The sequence below is a fragment of the Callospermophilus lateralis genome, unplaced genomic scaffold, assembly GCF_048772815.1.
Source record: "Callospermophilus lateralis isolate mCalLat2 unplaced genomic scaffold, mCalLat2.hap1 Scaffold_312, whole genome shotgun sequence".
In the NCBI taxonomy this organism is placed as follows: Eukaryota; Metazoa; Chordata; class Mammalia; order Rodentia; family Sciuridae; genus Callospermophilus; species Callospermophilus lateralis.
The window spans coordinates 83971-96065 of NW_027513736.1; the positions used below are offsets into that span (position 1 = coordinate 83971).

The 12095-nt window shown below is 42.7% G+C and overlaps 1 pseudogene; it reads right to left on the minus strand.

Moving 5' to 3' along the window:
* Window positions 1-5630: 5630 nt before the first annotated feature.
* On the minus strand, window positions 5631-6950 carry LOC143387774 (forkhead box protein N3 pseudogene; annotated as a pseudogene).
* Between the last annotated feature and the right edge of the window lie 5145 nt (window positions 6951-12095).

A 12095-nucleotide genomic window follows, 5' to 3' on the forward strand; every position in this document is an offset into this window, starting at 1 on the left:
GCAGTGTTAAGTAGTGAGCGTGAATGACTCGATGGAATTGGTTACTGAATCAGCTGTGAGCTTGGATGGTCTCAACATACACATCAAGAAACAGTGACGTTTCCGAGAACTGAAAGTGTGCTACGTTTCTTCTAAAAAAGGGGGCATGGGGAACTCAGCCCACAGTCATGAAAGGAAGGATAAAATACAATTTCTAAGTTTGACAGATTCACCATATCGAAGTCTGTGAGAATCCAATATGGAATATCAACAATTTGCAAAAAGGTAGAGAAGGCATTTCTCCGCTTTTGCAAATGAAATACAGTGGAAAAACACTGCTGTATATATTCCAAATAAATAGTCTTAAATTTCAACACTAACAAAACAACAGGAAGGGTACTTGTGAGCATCTCAGAGGAAGTCAGAAAGGATCTTTCACACCGGTCTGATTTCAGAAGCGCAACAGAGATGCAGCACCATAGACACATCGGTTTTTCGGCCGTTAAAAGATGGATCATTTTAAAAATGGTGTTTTCCTTCCTTAATTTTTTTTGGTCAGTGAAGCTAGCACTTGTTTGCTGAACTGTGGAAGAATGCCAAGGTCACAAACATTATTCATGATAAAGCAACCGAGCTGAGGAGGAGTCTGTGCTTAATTCAAGAGTAACCAGCAGGAGAGAAGATACATGGGGTTAGCCGCCAAGACCAAAGGTCACAGAGGAGTTCACAAAGGGAGGCAGGTCTATACAGAACACTGAACGCCGTGTGTAAATCCTCATGAGATTCCAGGAAACAGGAACACCACACAATGTACACACTTTTGATTTACACATTCCGTTACACAGAGGAAGAGAGAGAGAGAAAGAGAGAGAGAGAGACGCCATTACAACTTTGTAACTGTGTTAACTGCAATATAAACCAAAGTCCAGAGTTTGGCAGGTAACTAAAAGGGGTTTATCACTTAAGTTATATAGCAAAAGTGTTGATGTATATTATATATAGTAGTATAAATAATAAAAAAGTATTATTTAAATTAGATCACAGTGCTGCACCATGGGCATAAGTGTCTGATATAGTATTGGTGGGCCGGGAGCTACAACACTAAAGACTTAACTGTCAACACTGGTAAGTCACAATTGAGAGGGGACACAGAGTTCTGATGTTTTCTTTTGGTGTCAAAAAAATAATAAAAAAATTCTGAAGATGAAAAGAAAAAGACTTCTCTATAGAAACATAAAAATAAATTGCAACATCTGGGCAGCTGTGATCCACCAGAAAGAAACCAGTCCCAACCTGAATACAGTTGAAAGGGAAAGAGAAATCACATCAAACTGAACCTGATCCCATGTGGAAAACCCTCCCGTGTCCATCGCTTGCACAGATCTCCAGTTCCTGTCAAATCCCTTGCGCCAGAGACCCCTGGAGAGTGGAGGCATTGAGGCTGATCACCTGCACTTGTAGACCTGGTGTGCTGGACTCCTCCGAGCTGGGCCCAACAGCCATCTGCACATGGTTTTCACGGAGTCCACTGCCTGATGCTGTCCCCCAGGGAGGGGCACCATTCAACATAATGGTCTCTTCCAGAATGCCTCGTGGTTGTGACCACTGTGTCCAGCAAGCACTAGACATGCGGACTGCCTCTTGGGAGAAAAATCCATTTCTGGGAAAGGCCTCTGACACAGTCCTTCTCAAACACTGAGATCCTAGACTGAAACCCGTGACAGTTGTCTTGGCTATGGTTTTCTCAAACCACCATCTAAGGGCGGGTTTGGTTCATTTTGAGTTTCAGATAGACGGCCTTGCCAAAGAACTATACTGACTGGGGTGGGGGAAGTAGGAGCTTGTGGTATATTGTAAGGCTGGGAAAAAAAAACCTATGATGCAAACCCTTTCCACATAGTACTAGATAGAGAAAAGACAATTACAGTAGGATAAAAATAACTGTCTATGTGCATATCATTTAAGAAAAAAGAGCTACGATCTCTTTCTCTTAAATGTGTCCGAGGGCCAATAGCAAGCACTTGCAGATGTCACGGTGCTGATGGGTTCAAGGTCGTTCTCCAAAGCATCTTGAAATATTGCTATAGTTCCCCATCTCCCCCTCCTCCCACCCCGTGAGTATGTGAGATACTGGAATGACACACAAACCGCCACTTCTCCTGGCAGGAGAAATGAAAGCGCACCACCACACCCCATGATGGTGCTCAGGCATCGGTCAGACTAATGGATACATATGCTAGTTTGGAAGCTAAAAGAACATCTGACATTTGGGAAGGAATTCCAAGACTAAAGTGAATGACATTTAAGCAAAATATTCTTTCACAAATAGGCTTGTGCTTAAATTCTCTACTGCTCTTGGAGGAGGGGGTAAGAGAGCGTGCCTCCTGCCCCTTGGCTTGTTAAGGACACGGACAACCTCGTGAATTCACTACAAACAGCCACATACACATCGATATATTTTTTTTTCCTCAACAATCAAAATACAAAGTTAAACACAATTGAGCCATTGTTTTGGTTATGCATAATGTGTATGTCTCCAAAAACAGAAGAAAAATAGAAAAAGTACCCTCACTAAAGTTTCCCCAACAAGTCTTCCAGAAGATCCAATGAAGGTGCCGAGAGAGACTCAGGAGAATAACACTTAGCTGCCCGATGAGGTATTTATGCAAAAAGAGTGGTTCTGGAGTTAAGAACACACTTATATTTATCTATTTCTCAAAAGAGATCAGAAAAGTAAATCACACACATTGCATTTTATTATTTTCTAAGAGAGGCATCTGCCCCCTTAGAAAAATGAAATGAGGGGAGACAGCCCACTGTGGGGTTTTCCTTGGAAGAAGTCCCCTGCCAGAAACAGTGCTGATGTTTACCTCTGCCTTTCCAGAGAGAAGTCTTAATTGTATCGTCTTGGGTTTGGGGGATCGAGGTGGTGGTCTCTTGGGCTTAATCAGGTGACAACACAAATTGAAGTGTGGCTCAGGTTCCATAGCTGTGCATGGCTTTTAGGGTGTTTGATGTTTGGGGAGAACGAGGGGACAGAGCACTGCAAAGATAGATCTGCGTGCCCACCTAATCCTGAACATCATGGGGCACGCACTCAGGCTCAGTGCAGGGGAAGGAGCCTGGGCCATGACAGGGACATGTCTTCCAGGTTCTCTCATCAGCAGCCCAGAGAAAGGCAGGGATGGGAGCATCCTGGCTGATGGAGTTCCTGACGGTAGCCTGTGCTGGCCCATGGGCTTGACTTTGGCTCACAAGTGTCCTGTTGTAAAAATTCAAGATCCCCTTAGTCCCCTCCCTGTCCCCGACCACCAGATCCTGAGCCATGATAGTAGGTGCTTTTGTTTTAAACACTTCCTTCCATTTGGATGGAAGATGATATTCTTCAGATTTTTTCTTTGGATCTCCAAAACAAAAACAAAAACAAAAATAAATATATATATATATTTATATATATATATGTATTTTTTTAGGCAAAGATAAGTTTCTGGTCTGTGTGACATCGTCTGGTTGTCAAAATTCAGCTCTCACAATCTAGGTGGTCCAATTCCAGGTTGTTAGTGTGCTGAGGTGGTAGAGATGGCCGGCCCCCTCTCTCTTACTTTGAAATGGCATTTTCCCAATGAAACACCTGGGGCTGGCCTTTCTCACCCTCCTGTCACTTCCTCCCTCATGTGTACTCTATCTCGAACCCTCACCCAATAAGGCCCATTAGCATGTTTCCCCTTCTGGTGAATTTGCATATATTCACTGCCTTTTTCCTAGAACCAACTCAAGGTCATGGTTTTCTCAAGTAAGCATCCCATAATTCTCTTGATTCTATCATACACACTCACTACGAAGTTTGCCCTCGAATTATTGCGTCATGTTAAACATGTACAGGCAAAGAGAAAGCACACGCTCTCCAGTAGAGAATCAGAGGGGTCGGGCTGAGTGCAGACAAGGCAGTGCAGAGTCAACCATCCCAGCCCTACCAGAGCATGAAGAGATTTTTATATTGCAGAGTAAGTTCCCCAACAGTCAGAATTTGTCCCTGAAGAAGATTAAACCTTAAACACCTGCTTCAAAAAACCAAAAGAAAACAAAACAAAAACCCAGGGAAAAAAAAGAAAGAAAAAGAAAAAAGGAAGAGAAATAAAGAAAAAAAAAGGAGGAAAACAAAGAACCTCTAAGCCTAAGGGCTTAAAAATTAGAGGCATAGCCTTTTCTCTATTTTCTATATTTATATGAAAATAATTCATGCTTCATGCTAAATACATTATTTACCTTACAAGAACTTTTGTTATTTTTGAATAAAAAAAAAAGTTTGTTTTTTATGATTTTTTTCTTTTTTTTTTCTTTTTCTTTTTTTCTTTAAAGGAATCCATGCATTGTGGATCAGAAATTTCTGCTGGCTCCACTGGTTGAATGTGGAAATCAGATTTTTTTGCAAAGATGAATATTGACTGACATTAATTGCAGGCTCCTTTTTGAGGGCAGTATAGGAGTTACTTATTATTATTATTATTATTTTTTGCCATGTTTTACTTTTGAAGTGTGTCCATCAATGTGCCTTTATATACCACACTACTACTGGCAGGTTTGGTAGCTATTTTTTTTTAATTTCACTTGGATCAAATAGTTTTGATAGACAGAAATAGAATCTGAACCATTATTTCCTTCCTTAACAGCTAATGTCAATTTTCAGACTTGATTGCTTTTCACTTGGGCAGTTTAGAAGATATGGCCTGTTTTTTTTGTTTGTTTTTTTTTTTTCCATGAGTTTTCTCTTAGTCCCATTCATATGTGTGGGGTGTGTGTGTGTGTATGCACGTGCAGGACCAACCTTCAGGCTTATGGCTTTTGGGACATATTCTTAGCTACAAAATAGAGTAATCACCAATGTGACTACAGTTTACCCCACTTCTTGGTCACTGACACCTGACGTGTCTCAACAGTCCGGTGCTCAGCTTGTAAGACATCACCAGGCCTCAAGGATCGGAGCACAGAGGCCCGTGCTTGCTGTATGGCAATGCCCAGGGCATTCCTTGCCCAATGGGAAGCTGGGTGCACAGGCCTGGGTCTGTGCCTAAGGGGAAGTGGGGTTCTTCCTTTTCTCCCATTACTGTATGTGCCTCTCCATTCAGTGAACCCAAATGGAAGGACATTCTTTTTAAACCTCAGGGTTGGGCCTGAATGATTACTTTGCACACGTGCCTTCTTGGTGCCAAATGTGTACTCCAATTGTGGCATTAACGTTGACATCCCTGTGGGTTCAAGCCACGTGTTTCTGACAAGCTGCAGGAAGCAATGATAATTTTGGCTTTTTCTGGGTTTTGTCGTCGGATAATGAAAAGCTTTTGTAAAACAGCTGAGTGTCAATATGAGTTCTATGGCTTCAATCTCCTTTAAAAATAAAATTCTTAAGGGTCCAAAACAAAGGAGAGGGGGGCAAATTAAAAAAAAAAAGAAAAAAAAGAAAAAAAAAGAAAAGAAAGAAAATCAAACCAAAAGAAAAAAAAATTGCTGATATTGCCACAAATCATTAGAAATCTCCTGACATGCTGAAACCAAATGGCCATAAGTTCAAAACAAATCAATGACTTGTTTTCAATTTTTTGTGGTTTCCTTCTGCTCCTTCTGCCCCTTTGCCGTCCGATTGGTGATGTTATTCAAACACGACCGAATCCCTGCCAAGTGCAGGACCCGGCTGCCTCTTTCATCTCCTCATCGTCGCTCTCGGGGGGCTTTTCCGTGCGTCTCTTTTTGAGGGGCAGCGTGTCGCTGGGGACCTTCCTGGCCTTGGCGAAGTGCTGGCGCTTCTTGTGCTGGGATGCGTACCCGCTGTCCCCCAGGGCATCCTTGGCCTCCTTCTGGCTGGGCTTCCTGTCGTCCTCCTCCGTTTCGCTGTGGCTCTCGTGGCTCTGGAAGCTGCCCTCACTGCCCTCGCTGCCCTCCTGGCTCCCCTTGGTGGCAAACTCGTAGTGGTCGTCGGCCGAGGAGGAGGAGGAGGAGACGGAGTCGCTGGTGGGCGAGGTGCTCTGGGCATTGGAGGACTTGGCACTGCTATAGTTGTGATCCTCCTTGGGGTCTCCGCTGACCACGGGGGAGCCGCACGACAGCTCACTCTCAGTCCGCATCCGGCAACTGGTGATGCCCTTCCTCATGGCTGCCGTCATTCCAATGGGAGTGATTGGCAATGGCCGCACGCCAGGAAACAGCCCTCGGCTCAGAACCCGTGCTCCGTTTTGTATCACTCCTGGAGAAACTTGCAGAAGGGCTCCGTTTCTCTTGAAGAAGGTACTGCCCGGCCAGATGGGTGGACCTGATGTGCTTTGATATGCCTGAGGAGAGGTGGGAGGTGGGTGGTAAGGTGTCTTTTTCAAAGCCTGAATTAGATTTTGTCTATACTCTGGGTCTATGCACCATAACGACCCTTTCCCAATACTCTGACTCCTCTCTTTGTCCACTTTCTTAAAACACTTATTCAATGACAAATTATGTCTCACTGAGTTTTTCCACCCAGTAGGTGCATTCGCAAAATACGGAAAATGTTCCAAGATCCAGTTGTAGAAATCCTTCACTGGCAGGCGCTTGGTTGGAGAGTCCTCCATGGCCATAAATATGAGGCAGCTAAAAGAGTAGGGGGGCTTGCAGTTGGGGTTCTGCCTGGCATCATAGGGCATGTCAGAGTGCGCTGGGGATGGAGGGGTGTCGTCGTCCAGGTCCTGTACGGGGCTGACACTCCTGAGGACCGACTCCCCAAAGCTCTTCAGCAAGTTCTTGCTCTCATGCAGCCAGTTCAGGTTGGTCAGCTCTTCATCTTCCATGGTCCCCTCTTCTAATCTGATGTCAGGCAGAGAAAAGTCGAGGTCATCGTCTTCCTGAAGGGCCTTGGAGAAACCACTGCCCCGGTAACACTGACTCAGTCCACTGGACACACTAATTCCTGAGCTTTCTGGCTTCTTACTGGCAGGCATAACTGGACCCATTTACGTGAAGGCTCCTGGCCGGAGCGGGGCACGGGGGCGCGGGGGCGCCGCTGCCCTTCAGCGGAGCCGACAACCTTTCGCGGGCGCCCAGCGGGCATCGCTTGGTGGCCCCGTTAAGGGCGCGGCGCAGCGAGCCCTGGGCGGCGGGCGGCGGGGGGCGGCCGCGGGGTGCGGGCGGCAGGGGCGCGGGTGTCGCGGCGCGGCATGGGACCTGCGGCGTCCGCCTGGCGCGCCGCGCGTCCTCCCGCTGGCCCCGCCGCTCTCCCCGCCCCGTCCCGCCTCCCGCTCGCCTCCGCCGCGGCGCGTCAGGCCGGGGCGCGCCGAGCGGCCTCATCCTCCTTGATATAGTTTTATGCTTGAGATGATGCTGAAGGTGGGCCATCTACTTAGTAACTTTTTGTGCTCTTCACTTAAATTTTCTGATTCAGAGTTCTTTTCAACAAAATGGAACTAATATATGCAGTACAAAGATATTATGATCATCAAATTAGAAAATAAATGGAAAATTTTAGTTGGCATATTTCAGTTGTAAGAAAATAAACCCGAGCCTGACTACCTTAAATAAGAAAGGGAAATTACAACTAGCGGGTGAAGCTGTCTCATGGAATTCAAGGACAGGAAATCTCCCAGGTTTGGGGAACAGCTGGAACTAGGAACTTCAACACCACCAGAATTCTCTCCATGTTCTTTGAGCCTAATTGCCTTTCCATGGGTATTGCATTCGTTTCTCCCCTTTTTATGCAAAAATGTTACTTCTGTTTCTCTGGTACATGTTCAGAAAACATGGTAACTAATGTATACAAATTTTTATTATATCTCCCCTGGATATTGGAGCCCTAAGGATTTTTTTCAGTCTAAAAAATAGGAACAAAGGAATCTGTTTTGATTTTTATGCAAACCTGCATCAACCAACTATGAGCAGGGGTCAGAACAATGCTGCAAACTTGTGCTTTCCCTATGGTTGCTATGAGGCTGACTGATGGCGGGAATAAGGAAGATGTGGATTATTTCTCAACAAAGCACAGATTTGTGCAGATGAAACAAAATATGACTAGATAGACAATGGTGGACCATATCAATGGACGATATTGATATGATCATAGTGAAAATAATTGCTTATTATAACAGAATACAATATAATCTTTATCTTCTAGGCCCTGAACTTTCCTGGATTATTTTCTTTTTCATCTCAAAGTAAAGGAACCTCCCCAAAGCTTTCTTTTTTTCTATTTTATGTTTCATTGTGGAGTTTCAAAACTGACATTCCCTGCTATTGAATTGACTGTTCCCACAATTCCTCTCTCTCTCTCTCTCTCTCTCTCTCACACACACACATTCCCCCAAAACACACATGTATACCCCCAGACACTTTTCTGTATTCTATTCTGATTAAAAGGCTCCTTTTCACATCTGTCGACCACTGGCTAGGGGTGCCCTTGGAGCTCCTCCTTGCTAAGAAATGCCAAATTATCCATAAGGGTAATAAGATTATGCTGCCTCACTGGCCAGCAGGGGATCCCAAGAATTGTGCTGTTTGCTTCCTTAATTAAAAATTTAAATAAATTGTAGATATTAAGTGTAATTCTGAAGAAATAAGTATAAATTCAAGGTATTTTTGCATAGAAGTTCTTAATTAAACCTATCACTTCTTAAGTATACTAAGCTCATTCCCTCCTGTAAGCCCTTGGAATCTGTGTGGATTTCGACTGGCATACTCTCCCCTGAAGTTGGGCACAGCTCCCTCCATCAGGCCCTCAGGTCTGTGCTCCATTCTTATACCCTCAGAGACAGTTCTTGGTTAGGGAGCACTTCTTGCCCGTCCTGTTGTTTTTTCTTTATGGGACTTCCCCTGTAGAATATAAATTCTATCAGGGCCATGTAGTCTGTTTAATCACTATAACCCCAGCATTTAGGACAAGTCTAGACACATAGTAACATTCAAAACATTTTTTTTTAAATGTAAAAGTAAATTTGAGTTTTTCAGAAACAATGTAAAAAATCCTGATGATATAGACAAATGACTTGATCTCAAATAGGTTTTGCAATAGGTGTCATATCATGTTTAAGAACTGAAAGAGAGCAACCCCTGATAATGCACCATTTTCCTTTGACACAGCACGTGCAATAAAAGCTAGTTTAATGGAGCCTCACTGGGACTCTCTAGTAAGTGTTCAAAGGAATTGGATTGGTATGTGGGCCTTTGAGTCACAGAAATCTGTGTCCCAAGCGGAGGCCCCATCAAGAGCAGGACCATGACCAGTTACCTAACTTATCTGTTGATTTCCTGAAATGGGAGTTATAATATCTATATCAGAGATGAGTTGCAAGTCCTAACTAAACTGGAAGATGTAAAGTGGTTAACCCAGAAAATGGTCTAAGAAAGGACTTCAAAATTATAAACTGTTACTAATATCCCAGGGATGAACTAGAGACCCAAGACTGCTTGCTTTCTCAATGAGTTCTAAGATGGATGTGATAGGCCTCAGAAAAAAGTAGAGGCCAAGGCAAGAAAATAGGAGAGGACAGAAAAAGTTCCTTCTAACCTAGTCATGACCAGGAAAGTACAATGGGATAAAACATTTGTCATGTTATCTCAAAGGCCAAGATGAACATGTCTCCTATTTTGGATTGTTTACAGTTTGCCTATACAGGGACTTTATGCAAATTAGAAAAGGTTACTTTCTCTAGGAAAGTAATTAGAAAAATCTTATCTTACAGTGGGACCACTTTAAGGAACAGGGAGCAAAGTCTCATAGCTTGACAAGCAGAGTCTAAATTTCAGCCCAGGGATGCCTTGTGTGATGTGCAATCCTGGAGGCTTGCTCAGAGCTGGCATTGATTGCCCCATGGGCCCAGCCTATAAGATACATTGCCATATTCCAGAAAGCCATTTACTTAAGTGCTTCTGAAAGGTTAGGGTATGCAGGGAAATGTAGAAACAAAAATTGTGAGGTTACTCCTCCGCCAATCTTGTTTTCAACAGTTTCTTCTTAGATGGAGGCTCCAGAATTTGTTATGGAGAGAAGCTGCACTTTGTTTCAACAGATAGTTTTTTCCTCGAAACCTGCAGAGAACAAAGCCTTTCCTTCCTCTCAGATTATGCAGACCTATATTTATTCTGCATTATTTCTTCTTCCATACAAGAGGGGAGGCCTTGGTTGGGATATGGTGTTTACCTTCTGGATGCTTTTTGATTTTCTTGTAATCATTTCTACCTTCCCTAGATCTGCACCTGTAGGTTAAGGGAGTGATTTAGGAGCACAGAAATTTGAGTTCCACTTTAGCTATTCAGCCAGGAAATTTTAACTAAATTGGGATAAGAAGAGCTTCTGCTTCTGCATATCTGCTACCACTTTTTGATGTCTTTGGGGAATTTGGCAAAGATCTTGTCTAATTTTCTGCAACTCAGGTTTGTCATGATGTGTAATGCTTCTACTTCTGCTCAGCAAACTTTATGCATGAAGTTGTCAACTATACCCAGCGTTCACTATCTGGCTGAAGGTCTAGGTTCTCCTTTGTTTGTTTGTTTTTCCTACCCAATCCACCACTTTTTTCTCTCTTCTTCAGGTAACTCTTTTCTAGGCAGCCTAGTCTATTCATTGCCAACTTCTTTGGCAAATTATTTAATTTATTCTTTTTTGTAAAAAAATACAGCAAATAATACACAAATATTAGATGTGAGCAAGATCTAAAAGATTAGAGAGCCTGTGTGGTTGAGACAGGCTGGTTGCTAACCAAACTGTTTTTATCTTCATAGCTCACTTCCTTGCATCTAATTCACTCTACATGAAGCATCTTACAGGCAGTGGTATTGAGGAGTGGGTGTTTCCTCCATTTCTTTTTTCTTCTCCCATCTGCCTGCTATAGGATGACAGGGTTGTTTCCAAATCATGTGGGGAACATGGTGGAATCACAACTGCGGTTCGCCTTGATCTCTTGAGTCTCCAGCTGGTTGAGAAAAGCTGCTCAAGAGAGCTACACCATCATGGTCAACAACGTTAGACATTTCATGTAGGATGCAGGAAAAATTAACTTTTTTTCATAAGACTCTGAGACATGGGGACAATGTCTACCAAAATAGCCTATTTTACATATTGCAAGTAATTTCAAGATTAAGAAGGTGAAGCCATGCTATATTTTAGGCTATTATCCTTAATTTATGGAGAAAAATGTAATCCTGACCCATAGAATTGATGAAAAATATCAGTAAAAACAGATTAATATAGAATAATGCAGGTGCTCTCAAACTCATCTGAGCATTAGTATTTCACAGGTAACTTCAAAAATAAGGACACCTATATCTCTCCACAGATCCATTAAATTAGATTTATAGATTAAGATTTGACATACAGACCTATGTAAGCATTAAAAAATAAATAAATTCCTAAATGAATCTACTATGCATCTGGGATTGACCACTGCATTTGATGGTCTTCAAAATCAAGTGGCGCATGGCAGAAACAGATGCCTCTGGAGTGAAGCAGGTGTACAGAGGGACTTTGCCTCTTACCTCTTACCTACCACACCCATACCAGTACTCCTGTGTCAACAACATTCCATGGAGTCTCACTAATGCTCCTTATTGGGAGAAAAACATGCTTAACATAAGTTTCACCTTTTATTTTTGGCTTAAGAGAATTACAATCTGGTGACAAAGAGAACAAACCATCAGCCTCTGACAAAGGTTGAGACTTCAGGGTGACACACTGAAATGTGAAACTGATGTAATTTCCAAGAACACCAGTTGTCAAGGTAACACACGGGTGGAGAAGGAATAAAGAAAAAAAGAAAGAAAGTAATCATGAAAATAAGAACAATCAGACCTAAAAGAAAAATATATCCTCATGGATAGAAGGAAATTCTTCACAACTTCTCCATTTCTTATTACTCCCTAAAAATACTTAGTTTCCTGGTGATTCAGGTGGCTAAAGTGAGAGGATCACAAGTTTAAGGCCCACAACTTAAAATGAAAAATAAAAAGAGCTCAGGATGTTACTTATCAGTAAAGTGTCCCTGTGTTCAATTCCCAGAATAAAAAAAAATAATAGTGACTTAATAAAACAAGTACTGAAAAACAAGAGAAAAAGATAGAGAAGGATATAGAAACAATCTTATAAACATTGCAGATCTGGGTGGTAAGTTCAA